This window comes from Pleurodeles waltl, chromosome 2_2 (genome assembly GCF_031143425.1).
Source record: "Pleurodeles waltl isolate 20211129_DDA chromosome 2_2, aPleWal1.hap1.20221129, whole genome shotgun sequence".
NCBI lineage: Eukaryota > Metazoa > Chordata > Amphibia > Caudata > Salamandridae > Pleurodeles > Pleurodeles waltl.
This window is the reverse complement of record NC_090439.1, coordinates 162042322-162057648: the sequence shown is the minus strand read 5'-3', so window position 1 is coordinate 162057648 and position 15327 is coordinate 162042322.

Sequence of the window (15327 nt, the reverse complement as noted above, 5' to 3'; positions counted from 1 at the left end):
TTCACCTCAATTGCAATATTGTTTCATATCAGCTGTTATTGTAGGAAACCCTTGTTGGATCTACACAAATGACCCCTTGCTGAATTCAGAATTCTGTCTACTTTTCAGAACTGTTTAGCTTTCTGGGATCCAGCATTGGTTTCACACCCATTTCTGTCACTAACTGGAAATAGTAAAAATAGGGTATGTCCCAGTAAAATGACAAAATTATGTTGAAAAATTGGGTTTTCTGATTCAAGTCTGCCTGTTCCTGAAAGCTGGGAAGATGGTGATTTTAGCACCGCAAACCCTTTGTTCATGCCATTCTCAGGGAAAAAACCACAAGCCTTCTTCTGCAGCCCTTTTTCCAATTTTGTTTAAAAAAACGAAATTTTTGCTGTATTTTGGATAATTTCTTGGTCTCCTTCAGGGGAACCCACAAAGTCTGGGTACCTCTAGAATCCCCAGGATGTTTGAAAAAAAGGACGCAAATTTCGCATGGGTAGCTTATGTGGAGAAAACTTTATGAGGGCCTAAGCGTGAACTGCCCCAAATAGCCAAAAAAAAGGCTCGGCACAGGAGTGGAAAAGGCCTAGCAGCGAAGGGGTTAAAAAGGTTTTGTAGCTGCCTCTACTGGCGGGAGTCAATGCTCCTCCGCCCTCATGGAGGAGCCGCTCCTACTATTTCTGTCACTAACTGGAAGGAGGCTGAAAGCACAAAGTTTGTAAAAAATAGGGTATGTCCCAGTAAAATGCCAAAACTGTGTTGAAAAATGTGGCTTTCTGATTCACGCCACCTGTTCCTGAAAGCTAGGAAAATGGTGATTTTAGCATCACAAACCTTTTGTTGATCCCATTTGCAGGGGAAAAAACAGATGCATTCTTCTGCATTTTTCCCAAAAAAACAGAAAGGTTAGCTGCATTTTGGCTCATTTCTCAGTCTCCTCCAGGGGAACCCACAAACCTTGGGTACCTTTAGAATCCCCAGGATGTTGGAAAAAAAGGGACACAAATTTGGCTTGGATAGCTAATATGGACAAAATGTTATAGGGGCCTAAGCGCAAACTACCACAAATAGCCAAAAAAGGGCTCAGCACTGGTGGGCTAGGGGTGGGGGAGGAAGGCCCAGCAGCTAAGGGGTTAATGTTAATTAGTCAGAACGTTCTCCGACCTCCTGGGACAGTTTTCACAATCATATTCCATTCCCAGAATGTCGATGCCCAATATGCGGATAATGCTGGCAAATGGAACAATTGCACATCAGATCTTTCATTTCTACTGTACTATAAAGCACCCCGTTTGAATTTACAAATGAGTACCGCAACGCAAAGAATAGGAAATAAAATTGGATATTACTGCTTTCCTTTATCTATTCTTAATGGAGGTTATTCATATTTTACTGGGGCACTGCCAGCTCCAATAATTGTGCGCGCTGATTACATGACAAGGATGAAATGCTTCTGATGAGCTCTCAAATTGCCTAACTAGAATTGCAGCCAAAGTGACTACTCCGAACGAGCTCTTAATTGTCTCGAGCTGTCAAGTAATTGTGCTCGGAAATCTTAGCAGTGGAAAAGAAAGGCAAGCTTTGATTAAGCAATTACCTGACCAAGCCTGCGACCGCCTTCGCCCTGGGCCTGCGTCATAGGGCCTCTGCTCGAACACGGATCAATTCTAAATGTGTATATGCGCGGGATTAATTTGGCTAGTAGGGGATATCATGTATCACACTGGAAATTAAGGTAGCTACTTACAAAAGCTACAGACATAAGAGCTTGACTTTTGCCGCCTAATCCCCGGTGCTTTTAGCCCGGCAATCTTGTTATCATGTTAGTGTCGATTGTTATGGAAAGTTAGTGACGTCCGTGGCAGTCGGTGTAGATTGGATATTTTCAGTGTATCTGGCAGCTGGTAAAACCTTGAACGTGTGGGGAATTTTCCACTCCAGGCAGGTGCTCGGCCTTTCTGAGAGGCATAATTAAGCTGCACTCGGTAGGAGGCTGGCAGTTCGAGTAATGGAAATGAAATGCATACAGGACAGACTCAGGGGAGTCACCTCGCATTTAAAAGAGCCTTGAAACCCGTATTATGATAACCTGCAGTCTCCTACATAAACCTGCATCTGTCTTCCTCTGTTCCGTAGTTGATTTTTCAATTTTTGCTATCTAGCTCCCTAAAGCACCTCGGGTGGTTTATTTTAGAGCTCTACAAAAAATAATTCCTTTTTATAAAAAAAAAATCAGTTCCTAAATAACATATGTCCCTATGCCGATTGTAGTGCATTCCTACTAATCCTGTGCTGATTTAGCAGTTCACAGACCCATTCATTCCTAACATTATTTACACACTCACCTGTCTCTTATATGCGCTTACCAAAGTTGTAGAATAAAAAACAACTTACAGTCTGCTGCCTAGTACTGTTCCATCTTCCCACCTCCATCCTCATCACATCATAGATTAGGTATGCCAGTATGAAATGGACTCCAGATCATACAGCTCTGTGCACAGAACATCATGCCTGAGATGCACCTGCTGTGATAACAAACATGTACAAAGACCATACGCGTACCCCAGACCTCATCAGTGACACTGAAAAACAGATCTATTGGCTGTGTCAGTGTTTTTTTGGTTTGCAAACGCATATGGCAAAAACCATTATGAGATGCACCCTTCTCCAGTGCATGCACACCAAAGGCCTGTCCCTTTGCAATCGTTTTTGATAAAGTAAAAGAAAAATAATTCCAAGATGATGCCATATAATGCAAGTGCATGCACATATGAATATCTTGGAATAGTTTTTAAAAATTACTCATCATTCAAACATGGCAGCCTGCTGATATACTAGCAAGCACAGCATGAATATATTAAATGAGCTCTTTGGAAAAACCTACTTTTTATATAAAGAGAACAGAGTGGAAAGGGGGATTGGGGAGACAAAATCACCTTTAAGCACTTCAAATTGAAGGTCCTAATGACAGCAGTGGAAGGATACATATCATCCAATAAAAACATAGTTGTACCAAAAGTCTCCTGGGACTTGACAAAATTCCAGAATTGGAAAGGAAACTATTGAATGATAAGTAGAAACTGAGATGGACGAGAAAGCCATTGAATCATGGTCATGGAGGGATCCAAAGTCAAGTCCGAGTACATATTTGGTATAATATGTCTGTTGCCAGCAGACAGCAAAGGCGATGTGTTGGCAAGACCTAAATGTTTTCTATAAAGCAGGCAGGAGTACAAGGTAAAAGTTCAAGTGGTAACAAGGAGTCTTCTTTTTCCTTCCTTTGTCGAATTTTCACAAATACCATAATTGTATTAGTCAAATGTAGAAACACATCCATTATCAAAATGACAGGCATTCACCTGTAAAGAGGATCAGTTCCTGTTCTTCTGCTCTGTCTACAAGTCACACAAGTAACTAATATGTCACAATCACTTAGCTCCTCTTTATGGTCCACTTTGTCTGCAGGACATTGGTCACTGCCACAGTAAAGTTGTTTCCTTTATGCTGGTCCACGTCTTCCACTTTGGACTGTACAAAGCTGTGCTTCAAAGAGTGACTTTTATGGCAAGTGCGATATTTGTTTTAATCAAGCAGAGTCAGCTTGAGTCTTTATGTCTTCTGCTGCAGCTCTCGCTAAATTATAGAAACACAAGGGAAACCCATGGTTAACATCGAGCAGGGGTAACAATTGATTCAAGGGACAAGGGTCCTTGTACACACCCAAAATCAACTCATATACGAGGGAAAAATTATGGCCAGAACTATAGTACAATTTAATTTATATTGGTCAAGCTACACAAAAAGTCAGAAATAGGATTTGTCAGCTCAGAAGTGTCTTTGAACGCACCCTTGGTGGAACATTTTGAAGAACTCAGTCCAGTGGCGTAACAAAACTTGAGGACGGTCCCTGCACAGTACATGAAGGGGCCTCCTCTCTGGACTCACATTACAAATGCATTTTTAAAAATGACATGTAGCGCACAGATGCCCCTTGGGCATGTGTGCACTTTACACGTCCACAAATATTTTTTGGGGGTGCATCAAAGGGGGCCTTAGGCCCCCAGCACCCTGGGGTTTGCATTGCCTAATTTGCCTAATTTGCAAATTCTTAACAGGAATTCGCAAATTAGGTAATGCTAAACCATTCGCACCTACAGACCCATAGGGATAAATGGATTCTCATTTCCTAATTGCGATTTGGTAATAGCGATTTTTAAGATATCGCTATTACCAAATCGCAATTTTTATACATCTAATTTTGCATTTCTTAAATAGTGATTTCTTAAAAATCGCTATTTAAGAAATGCAAACCGGGATGATGATACATCTGGCCCTAAATACACTACTTGTGATTAATTGACTGTGTACACTGGTGCACTAATGATTATAATTCTCGATGGTCCACGTACTATGCACCTAAATATGGGTTTGAACTTGAAAGCAATGGTTGCTCTTTATTTGTAATAACATCTGCTAACTGTACCCTGGTTTTATCTTTTCTAGTCATGGCTCTACTCCTATGTATAAATTTATGACCTGTTCATTCACTATTTCTTTTTTTTTTGTGTTGTATTTTTTTATTATTAATTGCATCATATTACACAATGTACAGAAAACAGTCTATTAATCTATGCCATTTCTATTTCTAATCATATTTTCTCTTAGTGTAGGCAATAAGTACAAATATACATTCTGTGAATCCTTATCAATATACATGTCTGTTTTCTTTAAACATTATGCATGGGTGATTACATTTTTATATCTCTCTTGTCTACCTCCATGTCATTTGCCATAGCCGTGACATTTTTCGTATAACAATACAAATACAAACAGAGGTTCGTTGAACGATCCATTATAACCATCTTGTAAAAGAAGAGGAAGAAAAAAAAAGAAAAAAAGAACAAAAACCCATTCGCTCCATGATGTCCTCGTTATATAACTGTGCTGTAATAACAGTCGGGCTCGATACTAATCAATTGCCCCAGTTGCCATCTCCTCGAGTCTCCCAAAGATACGCTGCTAGTCATTAAGGAACATAAGTCATAATGCTTCGTAATAAGGATGGGGTACGGTCAGGGGTAATGGGAGACCATTAGGAATGCACTGAGAAATATAAGGAAAAGCAATGGTTAGTGTGGATTGTATGAATGGAAGAAGGAAGAGGGATGGCGGATGAGGGGGGTCTAGGGTAGAGACCAGGAAAGATAGAAGAGAGAGAATAATAAGAAAAGGCATGGAAGAGATAGGGAAAGAAAAACCATACATATGAATTGTATTAGTATCTATGATATCCAATAGGCAAAGGGAGAATAAGAAAATAACAACAATAGTAATAATAATAATCACCGCAGTAGTAATGATATTGATATTAATAGTGATAGTGATAGTGATAGTGATAGTGACCGAGGGGAAGGGGTCGCGTAGATTCAAAAGACAAATCATTATATTGGCTGCGTCAGTATGAAGGGGATAGGGCCAGGTTACCAGATGTTGTGGGCCAGGGAGGCCGGAGGGTGGCACGGCGATATGGACATCGGTAATATATTTCTAAGTATCGGGATATGAGTTGGGGTATGGGTTATGGCAAAAGGTCAATGAACAGTGGATAATGGGCAGTGGCTTTACCGTGGGTTATGCAGTAGCTTTCTACCGGGGGGTCATCTGAGTCCTGGAGGGAAGGTGCGTTAAGTATGGGCAGGTACACCTGCGTAGGCATGGCATCGGGAATTACATATTCCCCTTATGTGCTTTAGGGGAGATCCGGTCCTAGTGTCCGGAGATGAAGGGTGACCAGGTCTGGAGAAACACCTCTGTTCTGTCCTGTAAACTGTAAATAAGTCGTTCATGTGTGGCTGCTTGGTACATTGCTATCAACCATTCATCATGGGAGGGAACGGTCGATGCACACCAATGTCTAAGGATGCATAGTTTGGCCGTTGCTAGCGCGGTGTGTAGGAGTCTACTTTGTGTTCGTGTAATCTTATAGAGTTCTCCAGTATCGTGTAACAATAGGAGAGATGGGGTGAGGAGTGGTGGAAGAGGTAGAGTTTCCCAGAGAGTGTTTCCCACTGACCTCCAAAAAGGTTGTACTGCTGTGCAATCGTGTAGGATGTGGAGTAAGTCACAGTGTGTGTGCGGGCACCTCCAGCAGTTTGCATGGGGGAGAAGTCTTGCTGCATGTAATTTCTGTGGGGTCCAGTACCAATCATGTAGGGTCTTAAGGAGACAGAATTTCAGGCGAGCCTTGCGTCCTCCGCGGTCTCTAGCTTCGATCAAATCTGCCCAGTCTTCCAAGTCGTATTCGGTCTGCAAGTGCGTCTGCCATTTATTCTTGAGGGAAGTCAGGAGTGGGAGTGAGAAAAGGTGACGATTCAGCAATGCATGAAGTCCCGATACCGCGCCTTTCAACTGCCCCCAAGTCGCCAAATAATGTAATACAGGAGAGAGTGGGAGCTGTCGGGGGTGGACACCTAGTCTTTGTATAAGACAATGTCTGAGTTGGAGATAGCGCCATGAGTGACATTCCGGGAGATTGAATTCCACCTGTAGATCCCTGAATGTTTTCCAGTTCTCCCCTGATATAAGTTGGTCCACTCGCATGACGCCTTGCTGGCCCCAGTCCTTCCAGATAATAGTTATGTTCATTCACTATTTCAAAATGACCGCCTTGGTTTGTCCACTTTTCTATGTATGTGAGACATGTAATCCTTTATTTCTTTTTTTGTCTCAACCTCAATTAATGTGGACTCATTTGTAGGAAGTATAGACCCCTTGGAATCTGCATTATTGGTTGGTTCATGCTTAAACTCACTGTCACTGATTCACCCACGGTTTGCGGCCCGAACATTCTGCAGTTTTGAGATGGCCCCCGCTGCTTTCACCTTCCATGCATGCAGTGCTTAATTTGTAAATAAAAACGATCCCGTGCCCAAAGCTCTCCTCTGAAACATGCGGCTGCTGCAATTAAATGTCCAAGCACACAATACTGAGGCAGCTTAATCCTGAAGCCATCTCGGGCCTCTTGAATCCATTTAAAGCCACTCCATGCCCCTTAAGATCACTCTTGCAGCTTCCTACTTTCTCCCATTGTGACGCTTTTTCGTTTTTCTCTTCCTCCGTCTTTCCCATATGTGTCTTTTGCTCGTAGTAAATGCTTGAGGCAGAAGACTAAGTGCGGCCTTCAAAAATAAGTGCTGGTGCTCTGCATCGGAAACAACAAGCACAAATTAAGCACTTCGTGCACGCGTGACTTGTACATCTTCAGTTTTTATTGCCCCAACCTTTTTATGGACACCTACTACCACACCACTCAATCTTGATGCAGACTGCAGGCTGACATCCCCGTCTAGTGCGGGCCAGCTGACTAAGCGGTAGCACTCAGCTTTGAGCCCTTTTGCTTTCTGATACGACCATTGTTCCTCGTTTACCACAATTTAATTCATCACTGCTCCATATTTTGAGAGTGTGATCAACAACTTCCATTATATCATAAAACATGGCGTTAATTCATTTCCTACGGAGGCAAAGAGAATTATTCCAATTTTTGTTGTGATATTGGCAGGTATATGTTCCCAATTTCATAATTTCATATTACTATTTAGGTATTACAGTTCAGGCATGACTTCTAATGTCCTGATGATGATCCTTTGATTATACAGGGATCAAAACATCGTCGCCTTTGATACACTGATCCTATTTAATTGTGTAAATCATGTTGGGTGCAGACATGTCTTGCTTTGATCTTCTGGGAAGTTTGTTTTAAACTATTTCACTGATACTAGGCTGAACTTGCTAAAACCAGTAGAACTGGAATCAAATGGCACATATCCTGATTGCCCCAAATTCTATATTCTTATTCTTGGATGAAGTTTACTAGATTGTGAAGGTAAATGGCAGGTATTTTACATGCATGACTGCCTCTATATCTGCCTCCATGACCATATATATATCCAACTCAGTACCCACCTACATACATAAGCTCTTGCACGTCTACGTCTTTATCCTAAACAGTATATTTCTCACTCATTTATTGCCTCAACTTCATGCATCTGGGCAGGACAAAAATAAGAGACAAGCAGATGCAAGCACAATTCTCGTCCTCACCCCCAACAGATGATACCCCTACAGACACCCTCTTGCATCTATGACCCTTCCACAAGTCGCATACTAGCCATCCAGAAGCTATTCAGTGTGTCTTGGCAAGGGTAAGAAATGCTTTATAAATGGTATTGCCCATTCCCACCCCTAAAGCAGCTGATACAATGGGCACTAGTGTGACTGCACCACCTACACGAATGGTAGCTGGGCATCGCCATGAGAGTATAGTTTCAGATAAGGAGGTGATGGTGGTGGTGCAGGTGAGTAAGTGTGGAAGGAACTGCTTGGGTTAGATACTGCAGGAAGGCGACGTTTCAATAACTGATTTGCTAACCATGTAACACTAGACGAATGCATATATGGTGGGCACATACTTATGTGAACTCTTGTGGGAGGCATTGCAAGGTATATGAAGGAGATTGTAAACCAGGTTCTTTATCCACAAGTCACTATGAATTAAAAAGCTAGACTTTTCCTGAATTTGATTCATGATAACTCTGGAAAAAATATATAGTCCCTTGACTTTGGATTCCCAAAACTCTTATGTCACAAAGTGTCAAATCATTCTTGAATGTATTCAGTTCTCTTTTGTCTTTTTGTTTTTTGTCCATTGAGATTTAACTTCTCTCCTAATTATTATCATGGATCATATTGAAATCCCTTCCTAATAATTTCATGATTTTTGTCACATGAATAAGCCTTACTCCTGTCTTGCAGTTGTTTTTTGTTTTTTGTTGGCCCTATGGAGGCCCCTCCTGAATCTTTAACCATTGTCATTAAAATATTGATTTTAAACAGGTGATTGTACCAATATCCTGGGCATTATTTTCCACACTATATGACTTGATATTGGGAATATGAAATGTTGCAGGGGCATCCGTATTATAATCCATAAAAAAGCTATAAGTGACAATATAATGCTTAACAGAGATAGCAAGACTATTTGGGATTTAGCAAAACGTCTCTTAAATGAAGAGTAATTAACATTGATAAATGTTTATTTTCATAACAAGAAATCAGTAAGAACTCTCAGCTGACCATAAACTCTTAGAGCAAGAATATCTATTTAGGAAGGGATTTCAATATGATCCATGATAATAGTTAGGAGAGAAGTTAAATCTCATTGGACAAAAAACAAAAAGACAAAAGAGAACTGAATACATTCAAGAATGATTTGACACTGTGTGACATAAGGAGTATTGGGAATCCAAAGTCAAGGGACTATATATTTTTTCCAGAGTTATCATGAATCAAATTCAGGAAAATTCTAGCTTTTTGATTCATAGTGGCTTGTGGATAAAGAACCTGGTTTACAATCTCCTTCATATACCTTGCAATGCCTCCCACAAGAGTTCACATAAGTATGTGCCCACCATATATGCATTCGTCTAGTGTTAAATGGTTAGCAAATCAGTTATTGAAACGTCATCTTCCTGCAGTATCTAACCCAAGCAGTTCCTTCCACACCTACTCACCTGCACCACCACCATCACCTTCTTATCTGAAACTATACTCTTATGGCGATGCCCAGCTACCATTCGTGTAGGCGGTGCAGTCACTAGTGCCCATTGTATCAGCTGCTTTAGGGGTGGGAATGGCCAATACCATTTATAAAGCATTTCTTACCCTTGCCAAGACACACTGAATAGCTTCTGGATGGCTAGTATGCGACTTGTGGAAGGGTCATAGATGCAAGAGGGTGTCTGTATGGGTATCATCTGTTGGGGGTGAGGACCAGAATTGTGCTTGCATCTGCTTCTCTCTTTTTTTTGTCTCTGCCCAGAAGCATGAAGTTGAGGCAATAAATGAGTGAGAATTATACTGTTTAGGATAAAGACGTAGACGTGCAAGAGCTTATGTATGTAGGTGGGTATTGAGTTGGATATGTATATGGTCATGGAGGCAGATATAGAGGCAGTCATGCATGTGAAATACCTGCCATTTACCTTCACAATCTAGTAAACTTCATCCAAGAATAAGAATAGAGAATTTGGGGCAATCAGGATATGTGCCGTTTGATTCCAGTTCTACTGGGTTTAGCAAGTTCATCCTAGTATCAGTGAAATAGTATAAAACAAACTTCCCAGTAGATCAGTTCATATTATCTAACTACCACAATGTGTAGGAGGTGGCAGGCGGTCACCTGAAGTTTTGTGGGAATACTAGATGAAAGAAATTTCGTCTTAGGGCCTGTGTAGTGTAAAAGGCACATTAGTCAAACTAGATTTTGTTTCTCCATTCCACTGCCCTCTTCTGCCTCCTCTGCCTCACCTTACTCCATCTCCTATCTGGCTGCATTGGACTTCAGCGACTCACAAGGCCACTTTGTGTGCCACAAACTGAGCAAATTTGTGACTGATTGCAACTATGTTTTGACTCTCAGCTAAAGGCATGTGGATACTCCTATTGCTGACCATGCACCAGTGCCAGATGTGCAGCATTGATGACTATTATGGCTGCTGGTATGTAGCCTAGGGGAAATGCGGAGCAGTAGGCAACCACAGCAGCTCCAATCACTTCCTTTGACCAATAGGCAAGAATATGGCTGGTACTTGCTTGAGTTCCTAAGAGCTCTTTTTGTGAGCAAGGACTCTTCTACACACATAGAAGTATCTAGGAGATCTGTCTGGTGTATGGGAATGTGTAATGGTGGTATTCAAGTAGGGCCCTGCCTTTAAGAAACAGCAACTGCTGTTAGGCTCTCAAGGGACTTGCACCTTAATGGTCCAAGAGCAGAAAGTGAAAGGTTTACCAAGTGGCAAAGGTCATGGGTGGATCTGCCGTTGGAGCAGGAAGCGTTTACCTGAGAGAAGGGGAGAAAATAAACTGCAGGTAAGGAGAGTTCAAGAGGTAACTTAGATGATGGCTGTCAGTGTATGAAAGAACGAGGGACAGTGACTGCACTGTAGATGCATAAAAAGAAAACAGTGAGTTGGAAGATGTGGATGTAGAGTTGCAGGGAACACATGAATAATTAGTGATGGGGCATTTGAAAATATGTCTGGCTATGTGATGGTGAAACCTTGATGCACACATAAGTGATATATGCATCTGGAAAATTAAACATTAGCAAATTATGGTTCGATCTGATGACAGCACAAGATGGAAGATGAGGGTGTTGCATTGACACATAGTGGGGGTGCTTATCCACATGAGGATATATCTGTTCATAGGGAAAGCACTAAAATAGAATACTCCATAGCAATTTCAAGATTATTGTTAGACCTGGCATCCTTGGCATGGTTCTCTCCCTGACATTTTGCCTTCAAATCTCCTGTTTTTGCTAACTTTGGTTATGCTCGCTTTAGGATTCTGCCCACTTTACCTGCAAAACAGTGTTAAAGTGCTTGTGTTTTGTTCCTAAAACCGGGATAGTTTGGCCTATACCCAACTGGCTTATTTAATCTACCTATAAGTCCCTAGTAAAGTGTATTACATGTGTCCAGGGAAGGTAGATTAAATGCTACACATTGGTCTGCAGCACTCATTGTGCCATCCACTGAAGTAGCCCTTTAAACATAACTCAGTTCTGCTAATGCACAGTCTGTGTGTGCGGTTTTGAACTGCAATGTTTAACTGGCAAAATAACTATTTTGCCTGGCCCAAAAGTTCATTTTCATATATATGTCACCCCATAGGGTAGGCCTTAGGCAGCCCCAAGGGCAGGGAACTGTGTATTTAAAAAGTTAGACATGTACTTTTAAGGTTTACATGTACTGTTTGTGAAAAACTCCTCAATGTGTTTTTCTCTGCTGCAAGGCCTATCTCTCCCATAGGACAACATTGGAGTTGCCTTATAACATTTTATAAGTATACCTTCCACTTGGAAATAGATCGATTTTCCCAGTTTGGTGCCTCTTGAATCACAATTTAAAAAATCACAACTTACGGTGTAGTCGTTTTTAAAAATGCCATTTTGAAAATACCAATTTTGGAAAGTTGGCATTTTCTCACTTTAGCCATTTGGTGCCTGCTGCCTGTCTCTGTTCAAGTGCCTGAGGTGGGGTGACAGTTGGGCTCTGTGCATTCCTCCTAGAAAGCCAAAAACAATGGGAGCTTAGGTGTGACCTGATGAAACATGATAGGCCATCCTGGGCAGGATGGGATGGAGGAGCTGGCCACAGCCTCAGTTACATATGAATAGGTTATGTCCCATCCACACACAAAGGGCTGCATAGTGTCCTCTAGAGAGTCTGGAGCCAGGGCAGTAGGTGCAGGGACTCTGTGCACTTCAAAGGCATGTCTTTGAAGTCTCTCCCAACTCGAGGCACAACTGGTTATAAGTACAGGACTTCTGACACCTCCACTTCAGTATACTTCTGGATCTGTGGGTACTCTGTCCGTAAGAAGGACTGCTGTGCGGCTGAAGGGCTGCCTTTCTGCTGGAATGCTACTCTGCTAGACTCCTGCTATATTGTGCTGATCTGCTGCCTGCCACCCTTCTGCATGGGAGTGAGAATGACTGGGTCTGCACCTGTCCAACCCAGAACCCAGAGTGACATAAAAGACTGCCAACCACCATGCCCTTGCACCTGGACTCTGCCATCTGTGAGTCTGCCCTGCCAAGTGGTGCCAACCTATTCCTGGACCCTTGGAAATAGGCCTAAGGTGCTTGCTCCAGCTGAACTGACACATCCTCCGCTGCAGAGCAGAAGCATGGCATCATCGGTGTTACGTGGAGCAGAACCGGTGCATCACCATTACTGTGTAAGTCAGAACCAATGCAACAGATTTGCATTGCTGCATCTTTGGACTGGCACATCTCCTTCGGAATCGCCAATGAGCGATGCTTTCCCCGGCGCAAGCTCCTCGCATCCCTCGTCAACGGCAGCCTTAATGATGATGCCACAGCTGTGCATCAAAGCCTCACCGCTCATTGAGCCCGACGCATCACCTCGACTGCATCACACATCCTTGACAGATGCCTTCACATTGAAAGCCCATCAACAGGATTCTCAACCTCAATGCATCAGGATCTCTCACCGCAGCCTCACCGTACCTCAGAACTGATGCATCACCTTGGCTGCGCCACGTATCCTTGACAGTTGCCTTCACATTGCAAACCCCGCCGACAGGATCCTTGATGTTCATGCATCAGGATCTCTCACCGCAGCCTCACCACATCACGAAACCCACACATCGCCTCGGTTGCACAACACTTCTTTGTTTTGGACCCACGTAACTCTCCACAACCAGTATTAAATGCACTTTGGTTAAGCAGGCCTGACTTGGTCGCTATAGTTGGCCCGCGCTCCATTGCGGTCGGCCTGACCTTTTGGCTTTGGCCCGGTCAGGCATGAACAGATATCCTCAGTTGCCACTTCTTGCTTCTAAGCACTGTTGTGCAGGTTATTCTATAAAAATTCATAACTCAAGTTCTACTCACTGGATTTTTGTTATTTGGGTCTAATTTTATTTAAGTTAAGTTCCATTTTTCTAACCTGGTGTAGGATCCTTTTCATGTGGTGTTTTCACTGTTTTATTGTGTGAAGTGTTGCACAAGTACTTTGTACATAGCCTTCAATTTAAGCCTGAGTGCTGTCTGCCAAGTCACCAGAGTGTGGCACAGGTTAATTTGGGGTTGCTTGTGCCTTACCCTGACAAGAACTGTGGTTGTTGCTTGACCATGGCTCACACCCCAGTCAACTAACATCCCAATTTCTCACAATTATTCTTTGGAAAAAATAAGTGATTTTATAGCACAGCGAAAGTTAATATTTGAAGACAGCACAGGTTTATTTTCAGAAAATGCCAAGCCTAATTTTAACGACTAATTTTGTTAATGTATTAAAAACAGAAAGTGAGGAAATTTGGATTAATTTTGTTGCTAATAAGAGTGCCTTGCTAATATTTCTGGTTCATTTTCAAAATATTGCAGCTAATATATGAGCAATAGTTCATTATTTCAGCGATTATGTTGAGTGGTAGTTCATGCTGAAGGGAGAGTAATGCTAAGATTGGCATGGGAGGGTGATTTTTTTTATTTTTTTGGCAGGGAGTAGCTGAGGATTTCAAAGTCCTAAAGGCAGATATTTAGGCCCTGATTTATACTTTTTGACGCTAAACTGCACTAACACAGTTTAGCGTCAAAAAGTATACCGCCGTCTAGCTCCATTCCAAGACGCCGGCCCTGTGTCTTATTTATGGAATGGCACAATCCGGCGGAAAGAGTGGGCTAACATCATGGCAAATGATGTTAGCCGGGTGGGGGTGGCGGTATGATAGTAGTGGGTTTAGCGTTAAAAAATGACATCAGGCTGTTTAGAGTAGAAAAAGATTACTCTAACCATTAACTGTTCTTTTTGCATCTAACCAGCCTAGCATCATTTATTGATGCTAAACCTACCATACCACATGACTCCTGTCATATAAAAGACAGGAGTCATGCCCACCACCTTAATGGCCAGCACATTTCAGGGCCCCCAATGGCACTTTTAAGAAAATACAGAAATGCTTACCTCTACTTACCTATACTTACCTGGGATGGGATCTCCCATCCTCCGCTGTCCCTCTGGTGTAGGTGGGGGTGTACCTGGGGAGGGCACCTGTGGGCTTGTTCTATGGTGTTCCACCATGGAAATAGGCCCACAGGTCCCCTAACGCCTACCCTGACCCAGGCGTTAAATAATGGTGCTCAGCAAGCTTAGCGCCATTATTTAGGCCCTCCTGTGCACCATTTTTGCACGGGAGGATAAATGAGGCGCTAGGGCCTCAGAGTCATTTTTTGCCCAGTAGTCCTACCTTGCATCTCATTGATGCAAGGTATTTTCCTCAGGCAAAAAATGACTTTAATTCCAATATTTTGGTGCTAGACATGTCTAGCACCAAAATATAAATATGGAGTTAAGTTTGTGCTGAATTAGCGTAAAAAATTTGACACTAATTCAGCGCAGAGTATAATTATGCCCCTTACTGTCTTGAGGAACTACATATAGCCAGAGCCAATATGAATCTGCTGGAAACTCTGGGCCTCATGCTGGTAGCAAGCATTATTCAGGACGCGAAGACTAGAGGGGCTGCCATTCTTGCACAAAGCAAGTTATTCTATTTAGCCCCAGCTCTGCAGACAAACACGGCAGATGGATAATAAAAGAACACCAGTATGGAGCAAGGTCTTTCACCTTATGCTCACTGTATGGTCCAGTATTAGACGAGCCTGGTATCTTGGATTTTTAACAGTGGAACTTGCAGCCTGGCCTGCTCCCTGTATTTTATGTGGGGATATTAATTTTAACTGCTTCTGTG